At 34.4% G+C, this 23,606-nt stretch overlaps 1 protein-coding gene across 1 annotated transcript in view; it reads left to right on the top strand.

The window, feature by feature from the left end:
• The window catches only part of LOC121728150, a 62,666-nt gene that overhangs the window by 17,590 nt on the left and 21,470 nt on the right, over positions 1–23,606 (top strand). Inside the window, exon 2 of the mRNA XM_042116268.1 lies at positions 2,667–2,714. The gene's annotated coding sequence lies outside the window, so the exon portion shown is untranslated. The remainder of the gene's footprint in view (positions 1–2,666; positions 2,715–23,606) is intronic.

Raw genomic sequence — 23,606 nt, 5'->3', positions numbered from 1 at the left:
GTGTAGCGAGGAAAGGCCTTGTATCTAGATCCTAATAATTTAAAACACGCCTAAAGGTGATCTTTGGAATGCAAATACAAATTCTAACACTATAAGGTGGGAACTGGGAACATTATGTAGAAAAATTCTATGCAAATTTAAACGGAAACATAAGGACTAAACTCTATAAATGAAGGAAATGAAGCATTTTCTTTCTAAGCAATCCAGCAAGTAAAGTGAGATGAGAGAAACGAAAAACTAAAAAAATAGATTATAAATATGACAAAATATTACGATTGGTAATTAAGAAAACTCTACTTCAGACAAAGAACATTAGGTGCATGCAGGCACACCTTAATTTACGATTTGGATGTCGATTAAACCTATAAATCGATGCAGGAGATATCGATATTATTTATTTTATCTTCATGGTTGCTCAAATTCACCTGTACAGGCGATATTCGATATCTGTGGTCGATAACTCGATAGCCAGGCGCCTGTTTAGCCGAAGCCCAGCAATGTTTACACCGGCTGACCGCATTCCTCGCAAATGTGCCCCCCGCGCTGCGCCTGCGCACACCGAACGCTCCCTTTTACTTCACAACTAGTACTCCCATGTGCATTAGATCTATCTAGATGCAATAGGAAGTTTTTAGGTATATGAACTTGCAGTTTTGTAACAATCAGCAAGCGAACAAATTATTATTTGAAAGCAGAATATATAACCTTAATATGAACATAAGTAAGCAAAATCTGAAACCAAATCTAAACAAAATAATGATAATTTTTTCGTTAAGATCGAAGCTACCTAGTTATTATTGAATCAAGAGAAGTTAATAAAATGCTGAGGCTTGAGGGCAAAGCGACATATCTACTTGCTCTACTTTTATCCCCAAACGAACTTCTATCCCTAAATGGACTACAAAAAGTCAAAACGCTTAAATTGATCTATCACACAATCTGATCTAGAGACACTTTTTTGGCTTGGGTTGGTTTTAGTATTCGACTGCCTAGTGCCTAGTTTCCCCTCGTAAGTCATAACTGAAGGTAAACTTATGTTTTAGTAATCCTGAATGCATCTCATTTTCCCTTTCTCTCTGAAAGTTATTAATAACGCCGGCAGTCAGCACCCATGTCTAAATTTCACAAGTCATGAATATTGTGGAAATAACTTTCTAAACTAACCGGCGAATTACTTAATCTGTCTCATTAGATAGTTTTATAAATTAAAAGACATATTGGCCATTTCTAACAAGGCTATTATATTCATAATGGCAGGCCTTCGTTTCCAATGCATTGTGTTGTATTCTCACACGGAGAAAGCTAAAGATGCATTCGCAGAAAACTTGTTAACTTAGCTTACGTTTATTTTCTTAGGTTTTCTCATAACATGCGGTTTATGTACAATGTATTTCATATTTTGTAGTCGTATTTAGCAACTCAGCAAAGTAGTACGTCTGATCTCTATTCTCTACATTTCAATCTTATAATAGGCATGATGACTAATTTTTATTCTTATTGGCAATTTAGAGACCCTTAAAAAATAGAAAAATATCGCTGAAAGAATGACTCTGATAGCTTAAAAATTCACCAAGATATGACAATTCAAACATCTCATAAAATAAACCTGCCTGAAACGCTCCATACAAAGTGCTACGAAAGTATGACGTCACTCTTTCGTAGTTTGTACGCATCGGGAGAGAACTTTGTTCGATAGGTATATTAAATATTGCGTTTATGAATGTGGTTTCATAACAAAAGTTGCTTTTAATTGCATAAATTATCGAATGGTATACAAATATTAGGAAACTTAATTGAAAAAAAAAATCGACTTGAATATCAAACTTTGAAGGCGCATAACAAAAAAAATACAAATGCTATCAAGCTGAAATTTTGGGCTTATTTTTTACCGTGATTTCTTTATTTTATTAACAAAATTTGCTAATCTTTGACCTTGTCATCATCCCTAATTGCGATATCTTATAATGGCGCCTTCTAAAATCTGCGGGTGCCTGTCTGCCAACTCTTCATAATTAAAACGGTGAACCGATTTTGATGGATGTATAGTTTGAGTCCTAGAAAATAACTTAGGATAGTTTTTATCACGGAAAGTTAAAGGAAACGTCTAGTCACTATGTGGTTGGATATTTCGTGCATGGTAAATGCTACTCAATTAATTACCAAGGATAGACAAACTCATCAGCATTAGAAGCAATCAGCAATTATTACCTATTGTCTATTCTTAAATCCGCTTTGAATTATTTATATTTTTTATGTTAATTTATTGCTGAATAAATTCACCGTGGGATCGCCGTAATAATGTGGTTAAGGAATTAATTAAGCATAAAAGACAATTTAATTTTAATTAAGTTTTTGTAGAAACTCACGTCTTGATGGGGCGCCAAGAGTTTTTCAAAGTCCTAAATAGATCCTGTAGTTATAGGTAAATAGATATTACGCCGTACTTATTTATGAATGTACTATCAGAGAAGTTGATTCCTATGCAAATCGGGGACCTAAGTAGTTTGGTTGCGTTATGTCAAACCCAGCTGACAGATCACAATTAACATTGAATTGACATATTCGACCAAATAACGTTGGTCTGTCAATTGCATGATATAGTTTAAACTGTAAGGTATGTAAACTATGGATAACAGTGGTCTAAAGAATGTATTTTTATTTTTCAGGAACAATAGAGCCAACGTAAATGAGAAAAGACTGGGGTTCCCTGCGTGGTAAGTGTACTCATCAATTTATATACCTGCACTAATCCACCACTAATTTACATATAGGTACCAACTAATCACTAGATACTACTATTATAACTCTCGAAAATATTTTTTATACTTACCTACTAGGAAAATAGTGTTACAAAAATAATATTTAAAGTTGAGTGTAAATAAATAAAAGTAAGTGTTGTCATACTTAAAAAATATTTAAGCCCTAATAAAATTATAAAAATAATTAACTTACTAACCACACAGGTTATACGAGTAATTATGTGCACTTAAGTATAATTCTTCTTTAAGAACTCTTTAAACTTTGATATCGGCCATAAAAATGATTAACGTGAGAATATCAGAGACGGATCCAGTTTTTGCGTCTCAGTCAGAGCTTAATCAGGTAGTAGTCAGGTAATAGTTTAAACTTTAAATATTATAGAATCAATGGAAATAAAAATATGTTTGATTTCAACAAATATATTATTATAACCCGTAATTTCGTAATAACAAAGGAATGTTTGGAACTTATACTGCCATCGTCGTTACAATTGTGCTGAAATATTGATTTTGACTGTGGATTACTATCGTATGCACTCTGATGTAAATAGTACAGTATAAGGTCTTTAAATATTAATATACTTTAAATATATAGGTGTACCAGAACCTGATGGCAAAAAGTGAGAAAATAAATTGACTCTAACAATGCCGGGGTAATTGGAATAAAACATTTTCACCCTTTTTTATTCCTTTAGCGGCTTATTATGTGTGTGAAACATGCAAATATAAAAAATTGTCCAATGATCAAGGATATTTTTTGAAAATCTGCTGTCAAAAATTGCCATCAGATTCTGGTAGACCTATAGGTATTGTAATATCACTTTTCCAAAATATGAATAGATGTACTATCAAATGTTAATGCAACCCGAATATGCTCGAGATGGACGCGAGATTTACATCGATCATAATTTAATATCTCAAGTCTTAACTTTTTTCTCGTTTACGTGTATAATGTTGTTAATATTGCAGTCGTTAATAAAATATCGTATATTGATCGTATAATAAACATTGTCGTTTTAAATTATGCTTGTTTAATGACTAGCCGGATTGTCATGTATGGTATCATACATGACAATCTATGTATATATTATTCAATATTAGGCGACGCACGTCTAGCCGTATTATACTAATTGGACTAGCCATAATAGTATGGCGGATTATACGATCCGGCTGCGACAAACATAAACACGTCGACGTAGTCAATATCGCACAGTTCCGTTTAACAGAGTACACGTCAATTTCACAGCGGCGTTCTACTCCACTGCCATAGTTAGTTAATCTCTTGATTTAATTACTCGTTAAAATTTTTAGCACTCGACGTCGTGTCGGCGATTTAATCGCTACTCTGAAGCATAGAGAGTGAGTAGAATACTTTGAATTGACAAATTAGAGACATTTTCACCGCGTTAAAGTGAATTCATCGTATATCTCCCTTGATGGTCCTGTTAAAGAAAGAGACGAAGATATTTTGGCGGATGATTAACACAAGCGGTCGTGAATTACATTTGAATACATATTTTATAACAAATCTTAATAAAAGCTGAGTGAAAAACTATTGCAGCTATCTAGCAGATTAACGATCATGATAGGGCTATAATGTAGAGAGTAACCCTCTCCTACCCACTAGTTGTAATACTACTTAATCAATTCCTTCTCCTACTCCTTTTTATACCTTCAATAACATGAAAAAAAATTAACTAGACAAATCGTAATCTATTTCGTGTACGCCTACACAATCGTCATCTGCGTATGAGCCTTTAAAGGGTTTCTGGAGTTTACACTAATGTATCATTCATATTTTGAAAAAAAAATTAAACAAACTAATAATAACATTTGGTAATTAAATTACATAATTAACTACAATACTCTATTAGCGCTTTACTATGAACTATCATATAATCGCATACGGCATAATATAGGTATAGTGAGTGTGGCAAAGCGGGCTACCACGGCAAGTGCGCCATATTTTTGCCTCTTAAGAGTGACGAAGCCAACTGCACAAGTAAACCGAGTCCCTTACTCTTAACCTTCCTCAACATAGCCCGTTGTATTTAACAAAACGAGCCCGCCGGCGCTTGGAGCGATAGTGAAAGGCTACTTTGTATTGATTTATGACTTATGGGCGCATCTCCACATGCGGATAAACAATGCATTATTGCTATATATATATTTCTTATGGAATAAGAAAAGTGCTCCACTTTTCTACGTTTCCGTGCTCCGGGACAAAATACGGCAAGTTTATAACAGTCTCTTGGAAATCTATTGTTACTAGAGATCGCCCAATGGTCGAAAATCGACCTTAGTTTCAACAGCATTAGGACTAAGTTACGTTTAATTTGTAAAAAAATATTGACTTTTATCATATATTTTTTTCAACTCTCATCTCTGGGACTCAGCTGATCTCAGACTGGCAATGTAAGCATTGTCTAATAGTATTATATCCTAAGATCCGACCGCAAAATCCTGCATGAATCGTTTTTTTCGATCAAATATATTTTAAAATAATCTTTAGAACGTATAGAATGGATTAATGTTGGGTTGCCTTGTTAAAAGTAGCCGCAAGTACCTCTAACCGATTTAAGTACTTTTTTCATTAAGAATTAAGGCAAGGATTGAGCTGTGTTACTTTGTTTTATTTTTTTGTATATTCTAGCCAGTTTTGTTTTCTGGGTATTTGAACACAGAGGAAAGTCTGGCCATTTTTTTTGGGTTTTTAGACGTTCTTATCTTTTTTAATAATAAAATTATGAAAAAAAAGAAAACATAGGGACATGCTAATAGTGGCCATAGATATTCAGGAAAAAAATTATAACTCTACCGGCATTAACCAGGGAGGAAACAGGGGACAGCGTTTGTATGGAAAAACGGCGGTGTGGACTCCTCTTAAGAGTGGCGAAGTGCACAAGTAAACCGAGTCCCTTACTCTTAACCTTCCTCAACATAGCCCGTTGTATTTAACAACACGAGCCCGCCGGCGCGCATCTCTGGGACTCAGCTGATCTCAGACTGGCAATGTAAGCATTGTCTAATAGTATTATATCCTAAGATCCGACCGTAAAATCCTGCATGAATCGTTTTTTTCGATCAAATATATTTTAAAATAATCTTAAGAACGTATAGAATGGATTAATGTTGGGTTGCCTTGTTAAAAGTAGCCGCAAGTACCTCTAATTGAGTAAAATGAAAGCCCGTAATACAAACTTGCGTGTATTCAATGGAAAAATAAGAACTAAGAAGGAATGACATTGAGGAATGACAGGACACTACGCATAAAAATAAAAACGCCTGTTAAATAAAAATTGCAATCTTGCGGGTTCTCGACGTCCTCAAATTCTCCCAGGCATAATAATTGTAGGCCTGAACATTTGTCTTAAACAAAAGTGATGGCAACCCCAGTTTGCGGCTATCGTGTAACTGGCAACCATGGATATTCATGCACAAAATGCATAAAACTTTAATTTTGTATCAAAATTATTTAAAAAATCGATGCTTCAATTTTGATGAAGAACTATGTCTGTTTACGGGCTGCCAACCCTAGGTTGAGGCCGACTTAGAGCTGGCAACCATTTATACCTTATTTTGTCTCGGCATTTTCTTTCAAATGATGTAAAATTTACTGAAAAAAATATTCAAACAAATTATGCATTTATCTCATGAACATTAAACTTAATTAGAGGTACTTGCGGCTACTTTTGACAAGGCAACCCAACATTAATCCATTCTATACGTTCTAAAGATTATTTTAAAATAAATTTGATCGAAAAAAAACGATTCCTGCAGGATTTTACGGTCGGATCCAATACTATTAAGATTCAATAAAAAACTATAATCCATTTTCAATTTGTCAACTTGTTGTCAACAGACTTAAACCATAAATAAAAGAGTATAATTCGTATGGTATAGGTTTGTCACTCAAAAATCTGTCATCTTCTTGAGTGTGCGTATTGTAGTGTGTGTAATGTTTTATTTGTTAAAAAAGATAAAAGCATAATTTCAAAATAATATAAGCTCGATGCACTCCTTCACCATATAAACTATAACTGTGCAAAATTTCATTCACCTACGTTTCCGCATTTTTCGTCAAAAGGGATACAAAGTTTTTCGCTTGCGTTTTAATATATAGATTCTATTATTATCGCAGTCGAATTCGACCGCTTGGGAGTTGATAGGTTAAACAGGATATTATTAACAATATTTTTGTTTATTTAAATTTAAATATTTAGTTAATTTTTTCCTTGTTTCGTGTATAAGTAAGTGATTAAAATCTTGAACTAGGGGGACACCAATTAACAATTTGGTCCAGGCTCGATTGTAACAGCTTTTGGTTTAGGGACTCTTAAGAGTCCGTATACGACATTTTGCCGAAATTTTGAAGAAAACGACAGAAATAATCTATATAGATAAAATTCTATCCATTTCGAGAAAAAAGAAAAAAAAAAACAAATTGTGCCAAAAAACACGATTCAAAACAACCTAAATCTCACATTATATTACTCGCCGCAAGGCTAATGTGAGATTTAGGTTGTTTTGAATCGTGTTTTTTGGCACAATTTGCTTTTCTTTTTTTTTCTTTTTTCTCGAATTGGATAGAATTTTATCTATAGATTATTTCTATCGTTTTCTTTTTATGAATTACAGCTCCAAGTTGCCGAAATTAACAGCAATTCTTTGCCCATTTTCTCTAAAATTTTGCCGAGTTACATATTTTTTTACTCAAATATTTCATATTAAAGTGGTAAAAAGTAATTCCAACATTGTATAGACGACTTTCTCAACAGTACATTGTATTTTTTTCATATCGTTAAGACGTCAATACAATCCATAAACGGGTGATATTCTAAACCTTTTACAGCAAAAATCACAAAACTGTCGCGTGTTTGAGTTGGATTATTTAAAAATACTTAAAAAAAACAAAAATCTAGCTCCAACATTAGATTATAATTGAAATGATCTTATATGTTGTGCATTAAAATTTATAGAAATACTGTATTTTAACTGTTAAATCACGTCTGTTAATCAGCGAAATCGGCAAAATTTCGTATACGGACTCTTAAGTCTTAACATAGATTAATAAACGATTGATGCGTGTTATGTATTTGGTACATATCTGTTTATAATAAAGGTACATAATCCCCGCTCTCCATTTAATGTTAAAAACGATCAAAACGCTCATAATAGGAGGCATTTTGAGCGTTTTGATCGTTTTAATATCAAATGGAACGCGGGGATTATGTAAAGGGCTTGGAAGTTAGGGCCTTACTCCAAAAGTAAGGCCCTAACTTTTCCGAACTTCTCGTGTATAATACGTATATTTTGACGCAAGTTCTTTGAATTCCGAACAGGTTCCAAACACGGGTGAAAGCGTTAACGTTTTTTACTATTTATTTAAAGAGAGATTCATGTTATACGATATCTTGTAATAGTTATGGCACGGTCAGCTCAAAAGTCATTTACCGATGGCCCGATTGGTCCATCACCCACGCCTTCAATAAAGATCAATTAGCAATTTAGCACCTTTCTCGACGTTTCGTCCGGAACTTTTGTTTTACATTTCTCCACGTACTTTACTTTAGTATCAATAAGTGTTCATTAGGAACGAGGTGCAAATAAAAATAAAACTATGTACTATGTGTGGAGCTTGTGTGATAGTCGATAGGTACGCAGTACGACTTTATGTAACATTTTCGAAACCTTCAATAATTTGTAAGATGTTATTCAAAAGTAACACAAATTGCTTATCGTCTTTTTGGTTAATAAATATGTATATTATTCTTAAAATGACATACAATAAATTATGACAGCGCAACACGTTTAAACATATTGTTTTGTAACTGTTTTAATGAATAAGTATAAAATGATAAAATGAATGACAGCTGCACCTGTCATTCATTTTATCATTTGCTGTGATACAATATTTTCGTATTTATGATTGTAAAATATGTAATGTTTAACTAACAAAATATGCAATAAAATTAATTAAGTATTAATAAGTATTATGTTAGTTGTTAGCTAAGATTTTATCTTTTTTTTCGTGTTTGTTGGCTATGCATTTACGACAAAATTGAAAGCTATTCGAGTTAAAGTTTTAGTTTATCGCTAATAGCCAAAAATTTTATTATTTATTGCTGTCGTATGTATAGCCATTTTTTTAACAGACGGTAAAGTTTTAGCTGCATTGCAGTTATAATATTTAGGAGAGGCCTACGTCGTAGAGGCGACTACAAACCTGCCATTATTGGTGCATAGTTCAAAAAAGCTAAACTATTGATAGGTACAACTTTTTTTTTGTAATAGGTGTATCCAACATTACAACTTACAGCAGTGTAAAATATTAATTCTATCTACGAAAAATATCGTCACAAACTACAAAGTTCCTAATAATATTTGGTATCACCAACTCAAAGTCTTATGGCAGGTTTTCATTATTTCAATCCAGTGATTCAGTCCAGCGCTGAATTACTGCTGGAGCCTGGATTCCTTTGGAATAATGTTAACGGCCACTGGAATGCAATTTTGCAAAAGAATGCGCTGGATTGGATCGCTGGATTGGAATAATGTTAACCCGCCATTATCATAGAGTTCGTTATCATAATAGACTTTGAAATAGTAAGCGTGAAATATTTGATACTTCGTTGAAGAATTTGATACTTTTGTCAAAGTTATTTATCGGCGAACCTCTGGTTAACCGCTCAAACAGCGGCGTCAAGGTGAGACGCGCGGCGCCGTATGTGTATTTTGTTATGGCCGTCTGTCACGCGAACAGTTTTACGTGAAAGTGTGCAATAAATTTTCAATATTTGCACGGCCAGAATTAGATGTAGGTTTCGTGCGAGGGAAATCTCTATTATGATAATCATGGTTTGGCGAATTGGTTTAATTTTTGTTTGGGTTAATGAAATTTCTAAGGATAATAATATGCAGATGCTAAGTACTCACATACGGTTTTGCTCGATAGTTTTACTCCAAATCGAGCAATAACCACCGTGTGGACCGCAAAACTGACAGCTCGAAGGCTCGCTTCGAGCCGGCTCGATGGAATTAAATATATCTTATATCTTTAAACGAGCAATTCTTGTATAGAATCTCGGAATCGGCTCCAACGATTTTCATGAAATTTAGTATACAGGGGGTTTCGGGGGCGATAAATCGATCTAGCTAGGAATCATTTTCAGAAAATGTTTTTTTATTCGTGTTTTATCAATAATCGATAAACTGAAAAATATGACTCTTCCTGACATCTATTGGCGAATAATAATACTATTATGTGAGCAACTAATTGTTTTAACGACCAGCAGATGGCGTTATTAAGTAACACGAAGTCAATGAGAGTTTGCTCGGTCATCCAGGTACTGTAAATTAATATGTCATTTCCTTCGATTCGGAGTAAAACTATCGAGCAAAATCGTATGTGAGTACTTAGCATTAGGTTATATCACTGAAATATTGTATTCAGTTTTCACGCTAGAGGCATCACCAGCATATATACAGCAAACAAAAGTTTTGTTCGACGTTTGACAACGTTTCTGTTAATATTCTGATATGAAGTTTGCAACGTGTTGGATTTTCGTTGAAATATTTACTGTATGTTCTAGTATAGCGCCCTCTGCTCCCCTCCATTCTAACATAATGTTGAAAATGTTCAGCTTTTTTTATATCAATCTTTCTTGTAAATAATTTAGTTCTTACAAGATTAGTCGCCGATTAGTCGTCGTAGTCGAGTAGTAAATATTATGTAGATTGAAATAGCACTAAGGCTTGAGGTTTTAATTAATTTTATAACACATTTAAATTTAGGTTGCATGTCATGTAATTTATATAATCTACAACAGCGACTTAAATAGCAATACGGTCACGTTCTAATTTCAAACTAACTAAGTATTTACAACAACAACAAGGAAATTTATCACACTGTATATTACAATTAATTATGGTTTCTTACTCCTAATATCATTATAACGTTATCATTATAATTTCTATCTGATTTTAGTGTGTAGGTTGGTAGATCTACTTAATCGAGCTACTTTTTTGTGGTATGAGGAAAGGAAGATCATTGACTACGTTAATACGTAACGTATACGACATCTTGTAAAAAGTTATCTTTTTTGAAGCAGACGAATAAAATACGAGTATTTAAATTTCCTTCTGTGACATTTATTTCTGTGAAAATACACTGTCTCAGTAAAGCTTTATAATCATTGTCATAGTGATTATAATTACTTATTATAATCTTGTTTACAATAGCAATCACATTTAAAAAAAATCTTAGGCGGCGAGAAGCGGTGGAGACGCCAAACCGTGCGTTCGAGGGGGCGCATATAAATCCGTTATAACTTTTACCCTACTGTCCCCTATCAAGTTTTTAGAAAATTTCTGATGGTTCGATTGGGCATAAAATTGAAAAATCGATAAATTGTAGAAAAGCTGAAGACATGACTAAGTGTCAAAATGATACGGAGGCATGCTACCAAATACCAGGTTCTCATGAGCTGCCAGTGGCGGAAGGTCCGGGCACGAACGATCAAAGCCCGCCGTCAGCTATCGCCGATCTGCCTTCACTTTCCCAGGGCACGGTTCCATGGTCTGGATTATAATCTCAACTTTTTATTAACTTATCTGTTTTCCTGTACATTGAGGATGTGATTTTCACTCTTTGTGTGTTTCCGTCTTACCTATACTACTTATACTAATATTACAAAAGCAAAAGTGTGTTTGTCTATCTATCTGTGTGTTAAACCTCTTTAGGTATCTATGCTTAAAACGCTAAACCGATTTTGATGATATTTGGTATTTAGATATTTTGTGTCTCGAGAATATGATTGAAATACATAGGTTACATATATACAAGTAATATTTAGTTTAAATGCGTCGCACTGTGAGCTCTTACATAAGATGCTTCGTGGTGTTATGATATGATAAATACGTTGAAGACGTGAGGACACCTCCAATTTACACTATCTTACATAATGTAATGACAAGATGACATGTTACTATAACTTGTTACTAGTTCTGTTTCGCGACATCACCTACATAAACAATAGTTTTGAGTTACGTAATTTGGACCAATTTTTGTGCTTTAGAGAAACTGTGAAACAAAGAATGAAATGTAGCCTAGCCTATTACTCCGTCTGAAGAAATCAAATATTTTATAACACGCGGAAACTCATCCGCAAGTATTGGATCTGCTAAGTTAATTAAATAGGTTAAAGTATAAAAATATGCAATAAGTACAAGTAGTTATACAGTGACAAAACTTCCGGAAACTGTAACTTAACAGATTTCCAGCAGGCCCTCAAAAACTGCATTTTTGCAGATTGCAATAAAAATAAATGAAGTCCAATTTTCGTGATTATTTTCGCATTTTCGTGCTTGCTGCTTGCAACTTGCAACTGACGTTCCGCGAAGTCGTGAGTCGTGACGTATCGCAATGGGAACGGTTTCGCCACCGATTGACCGGCGGAGTGGCGCGTTCCGCGACTTTTTGCCCGCGGTACGTGGAAGGAAAGCCGCCGCTAACCCTTCGCTTCCGCCACGGAAACGATCATCCGAGACGTGTAATGACTTCATTTCAACATGGAAAGCTTTATTCTAGCTTTCGATGTAGCTTAGTGTGTATCCTACATTGGTTTATTAGTCGGGCTTCTACTCTCTATAGTTTTATTCTAACTTATATAAAAATCAGTTTATTTCTAAATGATAAAGTTGTTTCTCTCAATTTGGTTGTGCCGAAAATCCTTTATAGATATCCGTGCATTTTCGGAAAGAGCGCGTAATTCATAAAGAAGACAGACAGTCAAACACACAAAAATACTTTTTTGCTTTAGCAATTTTGTATGGATGATTTTAAAGTAAACATTTTGAGGAAAATAAGGACGAGGCGAATTCGAATGTTTATCTCGTGCGGGCCTCAGCGACGTAACGTATTTACCGATACATTATTTTATCAAAACCGGCTCGTACTTTCGATGTGAAAGTACAAATCGATTAATGAGTTACGTAACTGACCTGCTCATACGGTCATACGTCTAGCGGCGCAGGCGCAGCGGAAATAAGATCACTTTGTTAAGGCCGATGTGTCTGTTATTAATTGGTCTTACGTAAGCGAGCTTTAAATTGAATCGCGAATCGCGATACTTATGCAAGTGCCAATTACATACTTCTTTGTTTGGATAAATTGAGGAGACCAGAAATCATTATGTGGAGATAGAATATAATAGAATAAAATAATCATTAATTTGCAGCTAGACGGCTTTTAAATTTCTAGACAAACTGGTATAAAAAGTTTTTGAGTAAGAATAGAATAGTTTAAGATTGGAAACTAATTTCGTTGCTCATCTGCTATATAACCGGTTGTTTTTCGATCAACAAAAACATAAAAAATCTCGTCAGCACGGATCTTAAAAATTGCGTGTTTGTTTTGATCGACGTTTTTTAGGTGTCCGTTTGAACTTTGCTCAGCCTCAGAGTAATTTTTGAATCTCAAAAATTACTCTGAGGCGAGATGTCGTTATATATTATAAATAGACAAGAGAATTATTGAAAATAATCTCGTAACCTTTGGTATTGCTCGGCTTATGACATTTGACCTACAGTCAACAATAGTTAGGACCGACAGGTAGGCCCAGCCTTTGTGTTGGCGGTGAACAAACTATTTCATAATCGTTGGATATCAGCGCGTGACTTTTTCACGACGCTCTATCAGCACGTTCGTTGCAATCGATTCAATTGATTTGTCTTCACTGGTTTCGTCGTTTTCTACTTTTTCTGTCATTTTAATCGATTTTGAATGGGATATAATATTACTGCAATGTTTTTACGTTAGAGGCAGCACCGGCATAGACAGTAAACAAAAAGTTTTGTTCGACGTTTGACGTTTCTGTGAATATTTTGGTATGACGTGTGTGTGCTAGACTGCTAGTAGCGCCCTCTGCTCCGATCTTAGCGTGACCCTATCGTCTAAGAAAAGTTTATTATTGTAAAATATTTACATTTGCTCAGGACATTTTAACATAATATTGTTATAATAAGTTAAGAAATTTTAAATTAAGTACTATAATTTCGATAACTAATATTACAGCCAAAGATTACAGCTTAACGCAGGATTTTTAAATACTTTTCTTAGGCAATTCGAAATTGAAAAAAAAAACTGGAAAGAAAGGCAATTCGAACTTATTGTCGCCAAATCTTTTTCATAATGAACTCAAAATAATTATTAAAAAAATAAGGAAAGAGAAGTTCAGACACGGAAAAGGGTAGAAAATCATTTGTGAAAGCTTTAAGCCGCGTTCATTATACAGAGTTCCGAGCTTTATCAAGTTCTATAATCAACATGAAACTTATTTATAGTTCACGTATATGTAAAGCAGTAAGCCTAGTTTATGTAATAGTTAACATGTTAACCCAGTCCAGGTGAGAAACTAGTATTATGAGTACCACGTATTTATATAATAAATGCAAATAAACCAGCTAATACGTATGTGTTAAAAGTTAAAACATACTACTCAGAAACAGTTCCAATGAGTTCTAACTACTAAGTAACTTAATATGTTTTGATTGATTGCAGATTTATTGTTTTACTAAATTGTAATAATTATTAATATACAAGGTGTAACAAAACTAAGTGATAATACTCTAGGGTGTGTAATGTGTATGGGTCCCCTATAAATAGTTCACTGTAAAAGTAGCAGCGCTGAAAGAGTAACTTTTTTTGAACTTTTGTATGGGAAAATTCATGACGCTTGGGCGCTTGCCTAATGCCCATACAACTGACAAAAAAACTTGCTCTTTCAAGTTTCAGCTCTGCTATATGTGAACTCAGGGGACCCATATACAGTATATACATTATACACCCCTCCGTGGTCTAGTGGTATAGAGCGCGGCTCTTGACTCGGAGGTCGTGGGTTCGATTCCCGCGTTGGAAACATGTTATTTCCAAGTTTGGTTAGGACAATGCAGGCTGATCACCTGATTGTCTGACAAGTAAGATGATCCATGCGTCGGATGGGCATGTAAAAAGTCGGTCCTGCCCTCGCCGGTCGTGTCTGTCTTCCGTCCCACTGGGTTATGAGAGTAAAGGAATAGGGAGTGCTCTTGTGTACTGCGCACACACTTGGGCACTATAAAATTACTCCTGCGTAGCTGGCCTGGTTTCAGTGAAACCGGCCACCGTCACCGAAACCGGTGTGGGAGCTATTATATATACACCCTAAAGTACTTAGTTTTGTTACACTCTGTATAATATATTATTTTACAATTCTAAGATTGAACTTTATTATTCATTAAGGAGTTAGGTTATGGTCTCAAGTTTAACGTTCAAACTCTACTGTATAAAGGTTAGATACCTTTTGCAATTCGGTAATAAATATTCAATTATAAATCTTTTATCGATTCAAGAACGAAGTATAATAGATATTACATAGTTTGTATTACAATTACGGCTCTTCCAGGATAGGCTTTCTACATCATAACAGTCTGTCGGTTTCAAAACTGAATCACGGTTCATTGGCTTTTTTAATACGCGATCAGACGATTAAACGCTATTATGTAGAGCACACATTATACCGCTCTACCTGGATTTCGAAATACTACTAGAAGTATCAACACTCCTATAAAATGTAGTCGAGGATCCTGGCAATAAAATGATTGTATTTTCCTTAATATTATGTGTTTTTTATTTGGTATTTATCCAACCAAATCTTATATCTTTACACGAGCAATTCTTGTATATATATAAATATATAATTGGAATCTCGGAATCGGCTCCAACGATTTTCATGAAATTTAGTATATAGGGGGTTTCGGAGGCGATAAATCGATCTAGCTAGGAATCATTTTTAGAAAATGTCATTTTATTCCTGTTTTATCGAATACCGAGCAAAGCTCAGTCAAATAGCTAGTGATGTTTAAAAGACAAAAAAACACAAACACTTTAATGTACATCTTAACTCCAATTACGACATGCTATTTAGGCTCTACAGTGTGCCAAATATACATATCTAGCTGTAGATACATACACTAGAAAACTATACCCCTGCAACACTATTGGATAAAAAGATGACTACATTTTATTCATAAAAAATATTCAGCTATAAATTATAAAGTATTTACGTAAATTGTAATTGATATTTTTTACAGACAGTACCTTCTATGCATCAACGATTATAATACAATGAGATGATGCTTGCTACATATACTTTAATGAGTTTTAACAATTTTAATGTTCTCACGTTTCAATTCAAATCGAGGGAACTGAAATTAATTATCTTAAATCGTGAATAAAGATCAAAAACATCTTTAATACAAGGGGACCGGCTAAGATAATAAAACGTACAAATTATAAATTAAGACATAATTTGAAATGTAGCAGTTTAAAAATATTTTTCACTATTTTTTTAAAAGACTTATTAAATGGCACTTAAAGATTATCATGTTTTATTCATCTATTTACGTGTTTGTTTAGGTCGTTTAACCTATCCAGATAACGGATGTTATCAATATAAGCCAATTAACTATTTTTAATCATTTTTATTTATCCGGTTAATTATAAACAATTAGCATAATAGGTGTTTAATTTTGCTTATTGTAGCCTTCGAAAAGGACAAATATAGGTGTGAAGAGACATGACGAGATCTTGACATTCACGATCAATTTACACATTGCGACAGACTACACAAATTGAAAGATGTGAAGTCACTACTTATTAGGCAGGTATTTTAGTCGTATAATATCTACATTGGCTCTTGTCCTATATTTAAACAAAATCGGGAGCAGATGCATCATGCAGGACATCGTACTTCGTAGCGAGCTTTTAACAGCGCCGTAGCAATGCTACGAACTTTCGTAGCGGTCTACGAACATAGCAAACTAGGTGTATTTAAATATTGAAATCAAATTCTCTGAAGATTGTTTTCTTAAATAAGTGATGTTGTATTTAAACTTTAAAGTATATCAGTATCCTCATAATTTTTGATGTTAAGGACAAAAGAAATCTTAAGGATCTTGTAAGATTTAACGGCACTTATGTTTTTTAAGTAAACAATCAGTGTATGATTGTTTTCGTGATACGACAATGGACATAATAATATTATAATGTCGTATGTCGTATGTTAAAAAACCGTATCACAATAGCTTTTTTTTTAAATAATAATATCTATGGACGCTCAACACCACGTCAGTCTGGCCCCGTGCTAAGTACCTGAAGGTCTTAATGTGTTACAGGTACCAGACAACGGAAATATATTTAATACTTTTATACCATACATATATTTAAGATTTTTATTATATGATATACAAATTTAATACACATCCATGACCCAGGAACCCCCGGCTTGAGCTACGAACAGCCCACCAACTGAGCCACAAAGGTCATCGTCTTTAGTTACGGACAAAGCTACATTTCGTAAAAAACGCTTTTCGCTAAGGAATTGGCGTTTAACATCTCGTTCAGCAATATTGTCGCTTCAGACTCGACATTATTCTGCATAAGTTATAATATTGTTTGCGTGATGATAATCATTTCGAGGATCAGTGACGCGTGAAACAATTAGAAACATCGGTAAAAACACTCACTCATAGCTTACGTTACCTTGGCCGATTTGATAACGATAAATATGCATGATACGTAACACTTGTTTACATACAAGGAAGAGTTGTCGACGTCTTTTAGAAAGCAATATATAAATCTACTACATATTTATTATGAATATTAATATTGGATGACCGAGCTTTGCTCGGTATAGCAAACACTCATTGACTTCGTGTTACTTAACAACGCCATCTGCTGAAATAGCTTTAGCTGTTGTTGTGTGGTTAAAGCAATTAGTTGCTCACAAAATAGTACTATTATTCGCCAATAGATGTCAGGAAGAGTCATATTTTTCTTTTTATCGATTATCGATAAAACACGAATAAAAAGAAATTTTCTAATGAATTTAAAATTTCTAATGAAAAAATGATTCCTAGCTAGATAAGATTATGAAAATTTACCAACTTCAAATTGGATAATTTGAAGTTGGTAAATTAAATGTAAAGCCAAAGTCCAAGGGTGTCAAAGGGTAGAGTGATGATTTTAACATGCTACCCTCGCATGTATACAGTTTGTTTGTTCGTTTCATTTTAGCATTTATTTGTCTTGGCCTGCTTAGTTAGAACCGATTTTAATAAATGAAGAGATTTGTAAAATATCCCATCAAAAATAGACTACGCTCTAAAAGTAACCAAGTTGCGTATATGTATAATTATTAATACTTGAGATCGCCCAATGGTCGAAATTCGACCTTCGTTTCTACGACATTAGGATTTAGGACTACTATTAGGTATACCTATATTTTGTAAAAAAATATTGACTTTATCATATTTTTAGGGTTCCGTACCTCAAAAGAAAAAAACGGAACCCTTATAGGATCACTTTGTTGTCCGTCTGTCCGTCCGTCCGTCTGTCAAGACCCTTTTTCTCAGGAACGCGTGGAGGTATGAAGCTGAAATTTATATCAATTACTCAGGTCTACTGTCCCTTGAAGCTGTGAAAAAATCAAACTTCTAAGCCAACGCAATCAAAAGATACAGCCGTTTATGCCGCAAATTTTCGACACTTGCAAGGGAATCAAAACCTACAGGGTGCTTCCCGTGAACTCAGAATCTTGAAATTTGGTACGAAGCAACGTCTTATAGCATAGATAAAGGAAAAATTACGAAAACCATAAATTTTTAGTTACATCACATAATATATTTTTTTTTAATAATTTTAAACTTACTACCCATTTCCTCATAAACGCGTAGAGGTATTAAATTGAAATTCATACCAAATACTCAGGTCTATAATACCTTTAAGCTGTCGGAACCCTCGGTGCGCGAGTCCGACTCGCACTTGGCCGGTTTTTTTTCAACTCTTGTCTCTGGGACTCAGCTGATCTCAGATTGCCCGTGTAAGCATTGTCTAATAGTATCTAAGATTTAATAAAAAAATATATAATCCATTTTCAATTTGTCACCTTGTTGTCAGCAGACTTCAACCATAAATAAAAGAGTGTAATTCGTATGTATAGGCTTGTCACTCAAAAATCTGTCATTTTTCCTAGTGTGTGTGTTGTAGTGTGTGTAATGTTTTATTTGGTAAAAAAATGTATGATAAAAGCATAATTTCAAAATAATATTAGCTCGATGCACTCCTTCACTATATAAACTATAACTGTGCAAAATTTCATTCACCTACGTTTCCCCATTTTTCGTCAAAAGGGTTACAAAGTTTTTGGCTCGCGTATTAATATATAGATTACCCATTTTTTTTTCAATCACAAACAGAAACAAGTTGTATGTCGTTATAACCCTTTGATAATAAAAAAAATAAATAAAAAAAAATAAAAAATGTTTTATTTCTGAGTAGATTTTAAGAAAATACTTTCAGAATGTTAATATTAGCTACGGTGCCTACCACCGGTTCGGGAACTATCCCGGCGAGTAGAACCGGCGTAAGAAACTCGCACGGGGCCCACTTTTTTTACCAAAAAAAAGTGAGGTAAAAAAATTAATCTTTTAAAATAAAATTTACAATGCTGTAACTTAAAATTATACAATGTCAACATACATACATAGTAAGTCATGTACAATAATGTAGAAGTAGCCTTGTAAGCAGCCATCCTACTCCAAGATGTGCCATCATTTATGAAATCATTGACCTTATAATAGGCTTTGGCACACAAACGCTCTTTGACTACTTTCTTAAATTTATTAATGGAAAGATTTTTAACGTTTTCTGGGATTTTATTGAAAAGGCGTATACATTGACCTTTAAAAGATTTACTGACTTTACTAAGTCTGATCACTGGCAAATCTAGCTTGTACTTATTTCTGGTGTTTCTACAATGAATGTCACCTTTGGCTTTAAATTTACATATATTTTTTCTAACATGTATTACATTATCTAAAATGTATTGAGAAGCTACTGTCAGAATACCAATTTCTTTAAATTTTTCTCTCAAAGATTCAAATGTAGACATTTTGTAAATCGAACGTATAGCTCGCTTCTGCAGCACAAATATAGTATTAATATCGGCAGCGTTTCCCCATAAAAGGATACCATATGACATTCTTCTTCTATCAATATTTTAAATAACCTCAATTCGTTTGCGGATCTTGTGAGTACGCAAATGTGCATTTCCGGCTCCCACAGCGCTCATTTCACTGTATACTCGTAAAGTCACTGGCATCAGTCATGGTCGCTTAGCCATATTATGCATCTGCTGTTACATTGCTGGCCAAAGATTTTAACCCGAGATAGGATACACCATACAAGTTCATGCAACATATAGTATGTGACAGATAAAATGAGATTTTCCGTCAAACTTAAGATGTATGTTTCGAAATATTAATCAGTGTACTGAGCAGTGCTTATGACGTCTAGAATCGACGTATACCGTTGATTTGTTCCGAAAAAAACATTGACGTATATTATGATTTTGTAGAGATGTCATTATAATACGTCTTTTCTCACCAGTGACATACTAATACAAAATGGCATCAGTATTTATAATAACATAAACACTGGCCATTAAACTGGATAAAATACAGAACTTACGCATCGGTAATAGTTACGTTATTTAAACACATTCTTTTACCCCTGAAATATCAAAATGGCTTCAATAAGTATGCATGAAAATATGTTACAAATTAAATAGCATGAAAGCTCATAATATATTTATTAATTGTTTAATTAAAAAGAAAACTAGGCTGTGTACATAAAACTTCACAACGATGAAAGTAAAATAATTAAATTGTGTCAACCAAGTTAAAGATACCGCAATTACCAATTAAATATCCATTGAACAAAACGGATACGGATATTATTAATGAATTATTTCACTTAAGAAAATATATGAATGAAAGTTACCAATACTTTAAGTGCGAATATAATTATACTATGATTTACAAAGAGTAGCAATACAATCTATACTATACTCTATAGCGTTACAAAACTCCAGCACTATGCTTGGCACATCAAGCGTCAGTGCGTTGCGTCGCGGTGTGAACTAACCCTGTTTCCATCCTTTTTAAGTCCAAACGTAGGGTGCGTTTACACCATAAAGTTAATATACCTAGCGGAATAGAGCAACAATCTCGAGCTGTCTAACGAAACCGAAATTGGTTTCATCTGTGTGTAAAAATATGTGTACGTATACACTTACACAAGCACGATTGAACATGATTTCTATGAGATTAAATTGTCAGCGTGCGGCACGTGCCGAACGGACGTCAAAAAAAGAGTGCTGCTGTCATGTATCACACGTCTCTTTTTACCACGCAGTGTTACTGATAGTGACATCTCTCTTGCCCAGGCCTTTGCACCGGACCTTAGCTAAGCAGCGTTGCGAGGAATGTGTTTTAGAGTAAGAGATCCCATAGAGTCATTGTCTGGCGAGGTCAGGCAAATGAAGCGCGAGCGCGAGCTCTATACTACTTATAGTTCTCAAAAAACATATTTTCTTATCTTCTTAGCTCAGCTTTGATGGAAACGCAGCCTAACTGTCATAAGTAATTTCCGAAGGATGTTCGCATTAGTTTCGGTTAATGCCGCGTGAATATCGAATTTGAATGCAACGGTCAGAGGTACCGTTGTGGGAAACGGCCACACGTAATGTGCAAAACGCTTCCTGTATGCACTGCACAAATGTTCACTCAAAATCCCATAGTGGATGGTGTTATGCAATACGTGACAGCACTCAGGTAATTGGAGATGTTTTTATTTTATTTTTTATTTTATTGATTTTTGGAAAACTTACAGCTAACATACACATAGAATCTAAATATACAATACAAGAAGGCCAATTAAAAGTTTCCACAGATAGAAAAATGCTAATAAAAACAAAGCAGCGATAGACAATGGTCACAATTATTTAGAATTTTAGAAAAAAAAATTAGAAAAACAGAACAAGAATTATTGTAATAACTTATTAAGTAATAGAATTGCGCAGGTTACAATTAAAATAGAAATTATTAAATTCTTTCTTAAAAGTTGTTACATTGGTAAAGAATAGGTCCACATCAATTATTCGAGATATTTCATTAAACATTCTACTAGCCCTGATCATATAAGAATTTTGGCGATAATTAGTACTATAGTGTTGAATATGCAGTAGGTCACGCTTTCTTCTCGAGGCTGCTGGAACGCGAAGCTGGATTTTGCTGGTGAGATCAGCGCAATCCGCTGAGCTGTTGGCTAAATTAATAAGAAGAGCCAGGTCTGATACTTTCCGTCTAGCAGATAAAGGCAGTAGATGGAATTTTTTGCAGCGATCGAAATAGTTGTTCAAGTACGTTCCAGATCTGAATTGCACGTATCTAAGAAATTTCTTCTGTATGTTTTCAATACGGTTAATATATATGTCATAAACTGGGTTCCAAACAGACGAGCAGTACTCGAGATGGCTGCGCACAAAACTACAGTAAAGGATTTTAAGAGTTTTAATGTGTCTGAAATTAGCCGAGACGCGTATTATGAATCCCAAAGCCTGAGCGGCTTTTTTAATGATATCGTCTATATGACAATCAAATAAAAGTTTTGAATCAAACGTAACGCCCAAGTCTTTTATCTTGGTAACTCTAGTTAAGGATATATCTGTAATTTTGTAGTCGTAATAAATGAGGGTGGTCTTACGAGTAAAGCTACATACGTAACATTTGGTGATATTTAGATCTAGTTGGTTACGACGGCAGTAGTCAAGGAGTCTATTAAGATCCTCCTGGAGGCGAATAGCATCGTCAATGGTTGTGATTTGGCTTAAAATTTTCAAGTCGTCAGCAAATAGGAGTACCTTTGAATATTTGAAACATTCGATAATATCGTTGATAAAAATATTAAATAACAAGGGTCCCAATAACGAGCCCTGAGGTACGCCTGATGGTATGAACATAGGCCTAGAAGTGTAACCATTAAGAACAACAGATTGACATCTATTGTCAACGTAAGAGGAAAACCATCTAAAGAGGTTACCCCTAATTCCTATCGCAGACAATTTGCGCAGCAGTGTGTGATGATCCAGACGGTCAAAACATTTCGTAAAATCAGTGTAGATTATATCGACCTGCGTGCGCTCAGACATACACTCAGACAAATAGTCGCTACAGAGTATGAGATTGGTAGCAGTGGACCGCCCACGCATAAATCCGTGCTGACACGTAGTGATAAATGGACTTAGGATAGGATACAGCTGATTATAAATTATTCTTTCAAGCAGCTTTGCAAAAAGACACAACTTGGATACAGGCCTATAATTACTAACTACGTCCTTCGGCCCTTTTTTGTGTACAGGCGTTATGAAGGCCGATTTCCAGATAGACGGCACGACTCCCTCGGTGAGTGATCTTCTATAGAGTAACGTGAGCGGAGGGGTCAGGGATTCAGCGCATTTGCGAATTAGGATCGGTGGAATGTGATCTGGTCCCGCAGATTTGTTTAAATCAATCCCTTTCAATAGTTTACATACTTCCGATTCACGCACATCAATAGTATGGATGTCAGACACACATATCGAAGTGTCATTCGAGATCGAGTAGCGTGGGTGATTTAAACAATTACTAGTGCTGGGCCGAGATAGAAAATTTGAGTGAAAGTAATTGCTAAACATGTTTGAGATATCCTCGCCGTCACTGGAACTTATGTCTCCTAATTTAAATAATGCTGGATATGCATTGTTTATTTTTTTAGATTTTACATACGACCAAAAGGACTTTGGAGTTTTTAATATGTTGTCTTCAATACTCGTAATGTAATTGTTGTACATGTCGCGTTCGATATCTTTAGCGCGCTGTCGTAGTAAAATAAATGAATTATAGTCAGAAATGTTTCCGTACTTTTTA

This window comes from Aricia agestis, chromosome 6 (assembly GCF_905147365.1).
Source record: "Aricia agestis chromosome 6, ilAriAges1.1, whole genome shotgun sequence".
NCBI classification, from domain to species: domain Eukaryota; kingdom Metazoa; phylum Arthropoda; class Insecta; order Lepidoptera; family Lycaenidae; genus Aricia; species Aricia agestis.
This window is presented reverse-complemented; position numbering and strand designations above follow the sequence as displayed.